We start from the raw sequence: 14,454 nt of genomic DNA, 5'->3' as shown, positions 1-14,454 counted from the left end.
ACCAGTGGATGCTCAACATATTACAAATCAACAACTAAAAGAAACAAGAACAAACACACCACATGACACCATTATTTTTGGACCAATGTCCCCGGAAAAACCCAATGCGGGAAAACCGGTGCAGCTATCTGAGGGTTTTCTTATTGAGCAATATCAGAGTACAATCTGAGTGCCGAAACTGGCCTACCCAACAGAGAATTTCCTTAGCAGCTATAACTCACATTTTGAGAGAAATCTCATGGCTGAAACCCCGAAAAACCCTTCCGGCAGCTCCTCAGCACAAAACTTCTCCTGCAACCCCAGCGTCTACCCAACCTGGACTGCGTCAACCCCTCCCTGTCTCACGTTGGCTCTGCGTCAGCCTTTCTTGGCCTCCGTCGACCCCAAGAAGCGCTGCATCAACTCTAGGAGCCTCTACATCAACTGCGTTGGCCCCTTTAGTGCTCTGCGCAGCACTTGGCTGCCTCTACATGGCCCTGTGTGAGCCTTTGTTGGCTCTGCGTCACCCTCCTTCGCTGTTGCGCTGCTCTCCCGGCACAATCTTTGCCTTATCTGTTCTTCTCTGTACTCAATGCCCCTCAGTTGCTCTCCCGATCACTGATTCTATCTCTCTTAGCAAACCCCGCTCTAGAGAATAGAATGACTGATCATCTAGTGTGCTCTCCAAGTGACCCTCAAACCTCCTCTTATACTTTTCCTGTTGACATCTCAACGGCTGAGATTAAGTCCCTAATCAACGGCCAAGATTAGATCTAGCTTGATCCATGTCTTTTGGACCACTCTAACACAGATTCATATTAATACATATTAATATTTTATTTTCCCTAAGTTTAGACTTAGGGACTCCATTAAAAATATTAATTATTTTAATATCTCATGATCTGTTTATAATCTGCCCAAACTCTTTCTGGTATTGGAGATCTCATGTGCCCCAACCTCTCCACCAAATTTCGTGGCTAGAGCACATCTGATGCTACCCCAAATCAACAAATCTCAAGAGAGATACAAGTCCAAACCAAGTGATGATGAGAAATAAACTCTCATCATTTGTATTTATACACTCCTAATGAATTCGATTTAGCTATTTAAGCCTACATTAGCCCCTAAAATAAAAATAATGTGAAAATAACTAACTTTTGGTGACAAGCCAACCAAACTAGCTCATAAACAAAATAACAAGCCTCTCAAGAGGTCAATAATCAATAATACATATCGTTGGGCTCTCTAAGAAGCCTGATGAAGTCCATAAGTGCCATAATGATGAATAGGACTTCCAAAAGTGATGGACAATGGGTTGGCCCCTTGTTCTCCACATAATAAACCCGTGGTGTTCCTAATGGGTGTGACGGCACACAAGTGACCTCATGAGTCTCCAAGTAAGTCGAAGATGTTTGTAGACCATTTGTAAGGGCTTAGATGATAGTGTAAGTGATGCCATGCTAGCATACAAGTCTTGGGTCATCTACCAAGTACATGGTACAATAGTGGGGTTGTCTGGGTGTTGACCATTACGTGTCAACAACCCATAGCAGTACACCCCCTTTTTCGCAAAAGGGATAGCACTTGATCGATGTGTCCATGTCGTTCAGCTATCATCATCAGCCTGACTTCCAAGATGTTATGTAAACCCTTTAAGCATGTGTATAATGTAAATAATCTCAGCAGATCCGTGTCATATATGTAACGACTTAGATAAACCTATTTTTCTAGTGACGATCTCCATTCTAGGAGGTTTTTTGTCTCACCAATCCATTCTCGGATGGTCGGCAGAGTTTTCCTCCAATCTTACCCCAAAGCTGGAATGGATTTTGTTGCTAGGATCTTAAGCGAGTCCTAGTGTTCTAAATCGAGTCTATGTAAAAGTAATTTGGGAATAATCCTAACTATTTGGTTAGGTTATTTTATTACAAATTGCTTGGTCTGTTGGATTATATCTGTGTCGCAAAAAAGGGTGGTCCGCAAGGGTCTATTACAAATGGGTTTTCCCCCTTGTGATGTAAAAAATATGAAAATCATGATGTAAAGTGTATTGAGAATTGGAAAAATAATTTATCCCCTCAGGTTAATTAATTAAATTTTCTGGCCAAAAAATTAATTAAAATCCTAAGCCAGAAATTTAATTAATTCTAGGTCCTAAGTAAATTTAAATTCTCCAAAGGCAAAATTCGTCAACCCTTAAAAATTAAATTTTAAAAGGTCCCAAGACTAAGGTAAATTAATTATTTTGCTAAATTTTAAACCTTTGATCCTTGTGGGTTAAGTCAAAGTCAATTTTTTTGGGAAATTAACTCAAAATTTTTATTTTTGAGTTGATTAAAATGAATTTAATTAAAAATTTTGAATTTCCCCAAATATTTAAATATTTCGACAGATGAAATTAAAAAAAAAAAAAATTAATTTTCATCAACGGTCAAAATTTCTTTGAAGAGGATCACTCGAACTAGCCGTTGGAGGATTTATCTTTAAATAGGAGGTCATTTGGCAGTCGATGCATCCGACCTTTGAGTCGTGTGCTTAGCAAGAAGCTCGTGTAATCTTTTTCTGGACAATAAAGAAAGACTTTGGAAGTTCTATTGGTGTTACTCTTCATGGGAATACTGTAGGAGGTGTTGTTATCATGCATATTTTTTTCTAAAGCCATTGGTGATAGCTTATGAAGAGTGATTTGAGTATAGGTATTTTGCTCAGTCACTGGGGTTTGAATAATAATCTAAATTTCGAACGTAATAGCAGGTATCTCTATTTGTCTGAGTTTTATTATTATTTTCTCGCTCTATTTTTAATGGTTGGATCGAGTTTTGCAGGGAAATCTTGATTTTAGATCCTTGAACGTTATGGGAAGTTTTTAGTTGGACCAACCAACTCCTGATCTGTGTTTTTTGAAAATCCCAGCTAAATTAACTCTGGGATTATCATAAGATTTTTTTTGTTGGTGATGCAAGAAGGGTTTCGAATTAGCACCTCCTTTAAAAATTTAAAAATTTAATTTTTTGTGCGACTTAATGACAGATTTGGCTGATTAGAGCCTGCAGCTTGTAAATTTTCTAATTATTTTCTAAAGTGGTTTTTCTAGGTTTTAATTTTTATCATTGTATATATCGTTTGGGTGTTTTTTTGTTGTCGTGCAGCACAGATCTGAGGAAGAAATTTGTGTGGAGTCCAAATCTAGGCCCTGGAGGGTAAGATCTGGATCTCTGGGGTTTATCAACATAATTTTCCAGGGATATTATTCAAATTTTTTGCAGTCCAAGGGTTTGAAATTTTTTAAATCTGGAAATTTTTATAAGGGTTTCAGGGATAAATTTGAAGCAAAGGATTCAACATTTTAATCAAAATTTATGGAAATGTTTTAAAGAGTTTCTGGGCTACCATTTCTTTGCTGATTGGTTTCTTCGATTTGTTGCCTGGGTTTTTGGGTTCACTGTAAAATTTCAAAAAAAATTAAACCCTTATCCCTCCATTACGCGAACCTTCATCTGTTGCCTGAGGTTTTCCCATTGTTTGCTGTAATTTTCAAATCTGTTGTTCCTCATCCTCAAAACCCCATCAAAATCGCAACTCCTTCAAAACCCAAGCCTGCATTCTCCAAACGTTGTTCCTTTTCTTCCCTCTGCTGCTGCCTGCGTTTTTAATCAATGCTACCATCAACCCCTCTCGAGCTCCATTCCAGCTGTAATTGAGCTCGTTTTCTCCATTAACTCCTTCCCTCTGACCCGCAACCTCTTTTCCTTCATTTTTTCGAACCCTCGCTCCTGCAAATCGCTGCTCCTCACGCTGCCTGTCTGTGTCTTCTTCATCACCTGCAAACCCGCAGTTCCTCCTCACTCAATCTAAACCCTTTCTCCTTGCGTTGCATTACTCCCATCAAACATGCGTGTATCCATCCAATTTCACCCGCAATCTTCATCCCAAACCCTCGCTGCTATTTCCCGCAACCCTTCCCTCCTCCATCCAACGTTGCATTCCTCGTTTCATTTTGTCGATCTACAGCTCCTCGTCCATCCCCTCACTAGCTTACCCTTGAGCTTCTCTCCATTCTGCTGTCGTCGAGCTCTACCTGCACAACAAACCCAAGCATTTTGATTTCTTCTTTTTATTATTTCATTCATATGCATTAGGTTAGGTTTAGGTTGCATTAGATTTATTTTATTTTTCCTTTTGATTTCATTTTGATTTGATTCTTTTTATTCATTTTTTTATTTTAAATTTGATTTGTATTATTTGCGTTAGTTAAAATTTATTTATTTTATGACCTTTCTTTTTATGTTTTTATTTTTCATTATTGTGATTTTGTTTTAAAAATAAATAAATAAATAAAATAAAATTTAAAAAAATCATTTTTGTGACTTTAAAATTGCTAATGAAATAAATCAAAAGCAGAGCTTTCATATTTAAAAATATATATATATATATTTTTTTTATGTGGCCTACAGCCCATAAAAATTTAAATTTGACTAAGGTCTTTTGATTTGATTTTTAGTCACATTAAAAATTTGATTTCTTCATTTACCACATTAAATTAATTGCCTAAGGAATAATTAAATTGTTAATCTAAAGTTCCTTGGTGTCCTTTCGTGGTGCGATTAATGTTTTAAAATCATTGACTATTGGAAAATGATAAATTATTTTTAGATTTGGGTTATTAATGAAAATCATTTTAAATTTAGAATCATTTCTTAGCATTTAAATTTCATAATTCTTCACGGGATTTAATTGCTAGAAACTCTTGCATCATAAAATTTTGGGCATTTGCATTTAATCGTTCATGAGCATCGCTTTGCCACATTTATAAACTGCTCGAGATATCTTGTTTCTGTTTAGTCTATGGTTAATTGAATATAAAGGCATTGGTCTAAAATTATTTTTATCTTGTGGTTGTATCTTATTTTAATCTATCCATCTCAGTTGACTAAGACTCGTTTACACTCATCAAGTTGTCCATCTTTAAATCTCCTAGAGCCTGTGTTCCACAGACTATCTTCATCCATTCACCTTAGGGACTACCCCCCTTGACATGTCTAGGAGAGTCTAAACGGAGTGAGTAAGGATTAGAGTGACAGCCCTTACTCTAAGCGTTGTCACGATACCTAGACACTTTGTGTGACAACACTGGGCAAAGGTGGATCGGGTGCATGTTCCTCGTCCAATAGGTGAATCTCGAAAAATCTCTCAACATCTTTGGGGATCCATGGATTGTTGTCTTCTGCTGTAGAGGCCCATGGCTCTCAACGCACAACCTACATGTGCCAATGTAGCCCTTTGGAGGGTTAGGACCATGTATGGGGAGACCAAACCTAAAATGGAGACCAACTGCATAAGATCCAATGCATCCCCTAGCCTTCCAGTACAACAAGTCATCAAGGAAATCGAGTAAAAGAGCTTACAAACCATGGACAACAGGTGGAGACTTCATAATGGCATGCCCTTCCATAATGGGCTTTGGCATGTACTAATGTCTCCAAACTCCAAGTGGGATTAAGCAAGTATCCTATTAGTGGTTTCTACTTCTAAAGAGAATAGCATGTCCAAGGTACATCCTTTAAAAGGGTGGTGCCATGTGATGGAGAGATGAATGGAGTAGGGAATGAAAGGGGCAGCCCTGGGTCACATGATGGGGTACAAGGGTAGCTAATACAAGGGAAGCCCACACTTGGGCATATAATGTATAGGAGGGAGCAATCGTGGTACAGGAGGTGCCCAGACCTTGATTTTTCCACCCTTCTTTATATGCCTTTTGCCTTTTATGATATTTCTTTAATTGACGGCTCAGAGCTCAAGGGGTAAGAGCATGATGTGTGAGATATAGCAATGGATACTTGCTTTAAGGTAGGGCGGTTCATTTCTCACCAGGGGTTGGGACAATCATGGGTTCCTAAATGATAAAGGAGGCTCATCTAGGGCCTATAGGAGCCAAGGTGATGCCCATAATGATGGGGTAGAGCTCATGTATTGGCTTTTTCCCACGTGTTAAATGTGTTTGTCCCGGCCATATTTTGCATTTTGCGGTCCATTTCCCTGTTGAATGTGGCCAATTATGCTTTTACTTTTATTTTCAGCTGCATCAACCTCTGGGTCATTATTCCTAGCCCGACCCAAGGTGTCGGCAAGGGGAAGGAGAAAGCTAACCTTATGTGGACCCAATGGAGGAATGTGGACCCAGAAGGGAGAAATGATGAAAAGAGGTCATAATGAGTGGAAGGGGAGTAATATATATGGATGTGGGAGCAAGACCACGCAATGTAAATCAGGGTTTCACATGTAATACCATCCCTAAAGCCCAAGGGTCAATAAAAGAGATCCCAGACTAGGGTCCAAGGCTAACATCCAAAAGAGGTCTAGGGGACAAGAGCACAGACCTAGCGCATTCTTTCTGCTGAATCCCCCCACTAATCCATGCCCAAAAGTGTCCATGATAAGCAAACTACAGTAGTCAATTACCAAATGACAAGGCATACCTTTAGGTTCGGGAGGCCCACCTTCAAACATACGATCATGGCAGATGGGTGAGGGACCACATGGTTGGCTCACGTGGCAGAGAAATGGCACAATGAGCTAGTTGGTGGCTGCAAAGGGCTGCTGGCTGCCAGCGGAGGACCATCTTGGAAAAAAAAAATTATCCTAGGGATATGATCCACAAAATGGTGGGTAACAAGACCTATCATTAACACTAACGATGGAAAAAGATGAATATTTCAAATGGCAAGTTCTTCAAAAACAATACATTCTCTTTTTTGACGGTGCATCCAAAAGAAAACCTGGGTTGATAGATGTGGGGAGGGGTTATTTACAACTACAAAGGACATAAAGAATTGACCCACACCTAGGCTTTAGGGGAGACATTTAACAACCAGACGAGCAAGACAAGTCAAGAAGCACTCTCTGGTTATCATTTGGCAAATGAGAAGTCTGACTTCTGCTAAATCCCCAGGTCTAGTCAGAATGATTGACCAAGTTCAAAGGATTCCCAGGAATTTTTATTTAATAGAGTACTTTCAAATTCTTTTTCATCGGAATTCGCAAGCATATTTACTAGAAAACAAAGGCGGGCTCTTAAATCAAGGGTCAATTGTGCATGAGGCAGTGCGGCGGGGAATAACTCTTGAATATCTTCAATGATTAGATCCAACAAGAGATATGGGCACAACAGCCACTGAAAAATATTTGGTAAGTGGCACTTGATCTCAATTCGCTTGCAAATGAGATTAAAACCTTACTGCCACCCCACTTTCCCCTAATAGCCACTTTGTTTTGCAATTTTCTTGCTACAGCGTGGATACCTGTAGAGGCTCTAGTCAGAGCATGGATTCGTCCTGCAAGTGGAGGCTTGAACAAACCTTGGATGGCACAATCCCTTCGCCAGAAGTGGGTGCATTTCTCCTATTTCACAGCAGTGAAACAGATGAGAATAATCAATCAAGGGCTGAGCAAAATGAACCTCTCCACAGCTCTGTATTTGGATCCTTAGGATATAGTTCACTCTCCGGACTGGTGTTTACATTGCCCCGTTAAGAAAACTCTAGCTTTCAGTATGGATGGACATCAACACCACTGTGGCTGTAATCCTTGTGACATTGCAGAATTTAACTGAATCATAAAGGATCCTACTCTGTCAGACAGAGAAACTCCAGGCAGCAGTCTCGCATGTCAACAACAGCATACATATTCAGTTAGAGCCAGAGGAATTAAAGGCAAAAACTGCAGATTTGGAGATGAAGGTAGGTACTTGGAATACCCAAATTGAAAGGCTGATTTCCGACCACAACATGTTTTCAAAGATAATTCCAGAATTTGTTACGAGTCCCAATACCTTTGTAGGTCTTCCCAAGCATGCAGCAATGGAGGAAGATACAGTACAACAGGCTCAGGGGGCATGAAGTTGAACAAACTGATGAAGAGAACAAAACAGAGAACAAGTAGAACATCTGCAATGGACATATTTTCAATTATCTATTCCAGGTTTTATGTTTGCAATTCTAAGTATATGCTAAAACAGTTTGTTCAAATTTACAAGACAAGGAATGATAGTCTCATGAGGAAGTCTGTAAAAGCAAGGAGGGTTTTAGACAGCTCCCTTGCATGCTTTGAGCTTTTTTAAGTTGCAGAACAAGACTCTCTTCTTTTGGATTTTAGTAAATTCACTATACGGTGCAACCACAGCTTCCCTTTAATATAAATTCTATCTGTTTTGGTTTTATAAAAGAAAAAAAAAATCCATGTTGTTTAAGAGTAAAGAATTCCATATAAGAGATTTCTAATGAAGTTGTGTCAAAAGCACCGCACACATGATGAATACATACTTTCAAGCAGGCTAAAGTATCCCCAAAGAATAGCATTTTCCCGTTTGCTAGCAAGCAGATCCTTTCAAAGAGGCCAAATACTTCAGTGCTGCTCTGATACATAGTAAATATGACTGTACACCCTGTGCTTGCGAGTCTCTTCAGTGTCACCATCATCAAAAGTGCAGATACACTGCATCCAGAAGGAATAATATTCTCAGAGGCATAAAGTTCCATTTGTAAAACATAAAACCAAAGAACACATACATATTCTGTAATCACAGTTTAAAAGATCATCACTTCAAGTATCAACTAGTTGCAGTCCTTCCATACAAGAAATCAGCATATTGAATGCCAACAATGCAAGGGAACAGTGCATTCCAACAATACATGAACTCCATGCATATGTAAATAGCAATATAATTTTTCTTTTTTTCTGAGCAGTTTACTCGACTAACCAGTCAAGGTGATAAAGTGGTTCATCAATAAAAACAAATTGTGGATTTCCAATCAGCTCCCTGCAAATGCTAACACGTCTTCTTTCCCCACTTGCTAAGCCCTTCCTGTAGCAGTTACCTCCTATACGTCTATCTGCATAGTCTTCCAAGGACATAGTCAAGATGGCATTGTCCACCAAAGCAACTTTTTTCTTGCGTGAGATGAAGCCTGGAAGTTGTAAAAGCGATGAATAGTACAGCATTTCACGTACTGTAAGAGTCTCAATCAATTCATCTCCTCTCCCAATATATGCCTATGGATGAATGAAAATATCATCAATATGAAAAAAGTTAGAAGCAATGAATTGGATTATTTTCCATCTTAAACATGCCAAAGAATCCAACAATACAGGAATTGAAAGGTGTACACATCCAAAGAATGTAAAATATCCTCAATATCACAGTATCTGACAAATTTTTCTGTTAGAAAATCATGACTATTTGCACTCTTCAGAAAAGAGAATCCCAGTGAGCAGCCTCCATTACCCTTTTCCTTTTATCGACAACTAATATCACAAGATACTAAAGGAATCCCTAATAAGATCATGCATAGCTAAATGAGTGACAAGTAAAATCTCCTTTTCAGCATGCAGCCACCAGGATATGAAGGTTGTTAGCTTGTCTCACGGATGACCTGCATAGACTTAAAATTTATAGGAAACGTGAACAAGTGAAATTCAATTATATAGTATAACTGAAAAATGTGGAATTATTTTGTAAGTACGTTTCTTTAATTTAACAAACTTGCATAAGACAGTTCAAGCAATCATACACATTAAATCGATTCCAGTAAAGAGTAGGCAGAGCATCATATGTCTGTTGAAGAATTATTTTTTCAGTTATAGTCAATACTACTGTAGATTTGTACACTGTGATTTAAGTAAGTAATCTTTGGAATATTTGGCTATAATATCTGGTGTTTACTATCTTACTGCACAATCTATTTGTAACAAACATGCTAATGTTTTAGTTTCCACATAGTCTATTAGATGTTTTATTTCAAGTGTCCACATGCAGAAAGGTTCTATATAACAAATAATAGGCTAAATAGACAACAGCAGTCAAATGAGATCATGACCACAGTCACAAAGTATGTTTAAATGTATGGCAACTTTTAAGCGTGAAATTGCAAAGAAACATGGAATAGTATCTTAAAATCGATGATAGTATATTTTTTAAAATTTGAAATACAAATTAAGCCCATAAAATTTTGAAAGGAAAAGCATACATTTGACATTGTAGAGACTACCTACTACGATTCTTTCTTCTATAGTGAAATATTATGCTAGACAAACCTGTCACTGGCCTGACCTGACTTTGGCAATGCTATATTGCATGTATGTACACAAAATATGGGAACAAATGGTGCTACTGTGAGTGTGTGAAACCATGGAACAACATGGAATCATAGCCGAATGTGTGTGGCGCTTTACAAAAATAAATATTGCAGCTAGTGAAGACGGTGTTGTGTGCACAGGATCCAAAAAGCCAGTGTCTAACAAAATGCACAAAGAGTGTATATGCAATATTTTTTATTCAATTTTGTCATTCAATCTTCCACTGGCTCCAATCAACTGTCAATATTTTTTGCAGTTTGGCTCTTTTTTTATCATTTGATGAACTGATGCTTTGATGTTTTTTGTTGTTTCTTGCAGTGGCTGGAGTGCTGGAGTTGGCAAGATGACCAAGGGCTGTAGCTGAAGCTTTATTACATATGAAAATATTAAAATTACATAAAATTTGTACATGAAATAGAAAAACTCTGTTTTCACCTCAAAACTAAGTTTTGAAGTAAATACCCTTTATGAAGCAAATCATCAGTGAAATTTGTGATTTTATGAACTTATTGGACATCCTCATATGTCTGCTGACCTCTTATTGAGTTTTTGAAGACCATGGTGGCAAACCCTAGACCTAATGAGACCTAAAAAGCCTAGAATGACTTTTGCAAATGGAATGAAATAAAAATGACAGCAAATGACTTGTACATATGAAAATAGGCCAGCAGATGATAGGCATGAGGGAAATTGACAAAGAACCACTACTATCAGTTGATCCATGACCTAATGGAATGCAGCTGATCGGATGAGACACCTAATATGCATGCAAAAAGAGAAATTTGATCACCAATGGCTGGATGAATATACCGACACTAACAAGTCAGACTTTTTACAGCGTAGTATCATGATCCTAGCCTTCCAAATGTTGGGATGTTGGAGGAGGTTACTTCAGTGGTGCATCATGAAGACTACATGGCCATGTTTAGTCACTTCCACTTTATGTTGCATGGTTGGTTATCATCTAGCATGGCGATGTACTTGCCTAGTTTGTCTATCCATAATTCATCACATATCATCTTACCTAGAGAAAATGTTTGTCACAACTTATTATCACATTTTTGCCTAAGGGGAAACCAATTTCACCCTTGCATTTCATCACTTCGCCTAGGTAATTTGAATTTTGCATATCACATCACGTCTCTACCTTTTCCCTAGTCAAAATCCACATTAACATTTGCATTCCACTTCATTCCATCACAAGGAGGCACATGGCATATTTTGCTTAAATTCCCCAAGTCTTACCTTATAATAACCCCTCAATTCTTACATTTTCACTTTTTCCAATTTGAGCACACCTAACTAGTTTGGGATATTTTAATTAAGATTTAAAATCCTAAAACCTTAGTAAGTGTCAAAATACGGGTCTATTACTGTTTAAATGTTATAATTCTGCATTGAAGCTAAATTTCCCTAAGTTCTATTCCTAAATATTCACTAAGGAACATAACTTTATGTCCATGAGGTACACAACTTAAGTTAGTGCTTCCCCCTTTGGCACTTACGTTGAGGCAATGCATAAAAGGCCAATTCACCCAAACCTCAAAATATCCTTGTTCACATGCGATAACCTTTTCATGTCACATCTTTATCCCTTTTGTTGAGTTTTGAAGATTTTCTAGACTGATAATTACTTCCAATGATTACTTCATTAATTTGTCTTGTGTCACATTCATCATTAAGCAATTACACATAGAAAATCTCAACAATATAAACAATAAAGCCAGTAGGATCATGAAGAGATAGCCAAACAAAAAGAGACAAAAATTATCCTGGGAAGACCCAAACCAGAGAAAAACCCAGCAACCTTTTTCTTAAAGAAATCATTAAATTCAATGAGAGATATAATCTGATCTTTCCAATCAAAAATAAAGTCAAACTGACTAGTAACCAAACCCAAGTCAAACCTAGTCAAACAGAGATAAATCCGTCCTCTTGAAATTTCGGCCTTCTGCCCAAAACTTTGGTCTGCTGCCCAGAATTTTGGTCCTCTTATTCTGCCAAAAATTCGTCCTCTTTCTGCCTCAGATTTGTCCTTGTTGTGATCTGAATTATGCCCAAAGGAGGAGGTCAAATGGCCTTTTTATAGTGATGGAAGGTGCCCCAAGTGGTATGACTGTTGGGCTGAGCCGAATTGAACTTGTGGAGGAGCAGACTTGTCTTTTGTAGGGAAAAAAAAACTTGATTTTGAATTTCATATATTCTTCCTATTGATTTTTCTTTTTAGGGCCGATTTGTATAAGAAGAATACCAACCGTAGCTATAAAAATTCAACACTCCCTCTTAGCTAGGGAGGTATTCATAATGACTTTCCCAGATGTTCTCTTGTTGAATAAAAATTTCTCTATCCCAAGAATAAGGTTAAAAGAGCTCAACTATGTTGATGAATCCATCCACTACATGTGGAAAGCATCCCGCATCAGCATCATGCAAAGGATCTAGTTACCCACTAGTCATACATCCTTTGCAAGGGATCTAGTCACCCATAAGCCAAATACCCTATGGCTAGTCAGGTACCCCTTGTCACAAGACTAGTCCTTGGATCACCAATCTACCAAGTTGTCACTTGGAGTCATGTCAGGTACCCCCTAATCCATGGTGAACCCCGGGCCCATTTACCATTCCCACATGTCATCACATGTTATTGAATGGTAAAAATACTTGCTCGATGCTATGAGGCACTCACTCAACCCACTAGCCAAGTAACTCTTGGCAATATGGTTAGATAACCCCTGATCGAGGGAGCACTGAGGGCCTTGATGCTCACTGGGCCAATCTCCCTAGCCACATTACATGGCCCCCGGTCACTACCCATGACCAGGTCAATACCCTTGACCAAGGGAGAACCTTTGCCCCTCAATGCTACAACATCAACAATCCCTCTAACCAAGGGAAGCATTCTCAATCACTCCAAGATTGTCAATGAAGTATACAAATTTCATTTTGGGACAGAGGCTTTGTGAGAATGGTAGCAGCCTGCTCAACCATAGAAATACACTGGAACGTCACTGCTCCCTTTTGTACCATGACCCATATGTAGTAGTACCATGTGCATTGATCATCACGATTGTACCTGATCAAACAATCCTGAAGCTACCCTGCTTCTCAACTTTCCAAGCAAACTCCAACTGGAGCGGATATCTTCTCATTGTCCCTCCCACTTCCTGGGAGAATACTCACTTTGTACTTTTCTATGCTGCCAGCTTGATCTTGTAAATACATCTTGAAGTCATCACTGACTTTCCACAAATCTCAGTATAAGGACATCCTTCAAACTTGTTAGCCTGCTTGCTCCTCTAAACTAGGAGCTCTTCTAGTCATCAAGCACGATGTCAGTACGATTTCTCCCTCTGAAAAACAAATCACTGATCCTGGGAGAAGCCTTTTGCCATAATTTTTTGCTTTGTTCTTCCAATACTTCCACCTATTTTTAGAGCCTTGGCAACCTTCATGATGTACCTGCAAACCTGACTAGGAGGCCCATGGAAGAACGATTATAACCAAGCAAAAGATATAAAATATATGAAATACTTATCTTTGAGAATTAAAGGGAATTTTTCATCTCCCTCTGGATACTTGTCTTCTTTGCAGAAAGCATAGAAATCCATCTACAAACTCATCATCTTTGTCCTCATCATCAACCATGTCGCTTGCCTTGCCTGCCTTGTATGAACTAGGGTTTTTTCATTTAGAGAAATCATCGCCTTTCAATACTTTGTGTCTAGCTCTAGGGTTTTGTCCACAAACCCTAGGGCTTTCTTAGTCATATCCTTCAAGATTTATGTTATAGATCTAATACCACTTGTTATAGCTCTGATACCACTTGTTATAGATCTGATCTGAAAATATATGAAAATAATACCAATATACCCAATAACTGCAAATAATCACCAAAAATAACAAGATCTGAATATAGATAGAAATTCTTTTTTATTGATTCAGCCCTTAGGGTAGGGCAACACCATATATTCACTCCTTAAGGAAGGAGAGCACTCCACAAGCCATATGCCTGTTCATACAATATTCCTTGACATCTCTCAATGGGGAGTCTCTAGCCTCTATATAGGCCTCATACATACAATACCATGGGGCATTACCATGGTTCCCTCAATACCATCTATCTAATACCATGGGCTTATTACATTATTGCTAACTACTTGTGGACCCTTACATGATACGGGTTAACCACCTTATTTATTACTATGGCCCATCCCATTATTACATTATTCCCTTGGGTACCTCCCTTTGTACCCCATATTATCCCCGCTAAGTATACTACAATTTACCTATGGTTTACAAGCCCTAGGACTCTCAAAATTTTCAAGAAGGGCTCATAGCACGAGT

General features: G+C 38.4%; 1 pseudogene across 1 annotated transcript in view; it reads right to left on the bottom strand.

Annotated features, from left to right (window-relative positions):
* LOC149219599 (ABC transporter G family member 3-like) overlaps nt 1-14,454 on the bottom strand; it is a 237,763-nt pseudogene that overhangs the window by 206,423 nt on the left and 16,886 nt on the right. The window contains exons 3-4 of the transcript XR_016249245.1: nt 8,735-9,027; nt 8,298-8,469 (exon numbers count right to left, since the gene is read on the bottom strand). The product of XR_016249245.1 is annotated as an ABC transporter G family member 3-like (transcript). The remainder of the gene's footprint in view (nt 1-8,297; nt 8,470-8,734; nt 9,028-14,454) is intronic.

This window comes from Pinus tabuliformis, chromosome Q (assembly GCF_031772625.1).
Source record: "Pinus tabuliformis cultivar Carrire ecotype Pingquan chromosome Q, CPIR1, whole genome shotgun sequence".
NCBI classification, from domain to species: Eukaryota; Viridiplantae; Streptophyta; class Pinopsida; order Pinales; family Pinaceae; genus Pinus; species Pinus tabuliformis.
This window is presented reverse-complemented; position numbering and strand designations above follow the sequence as displayed.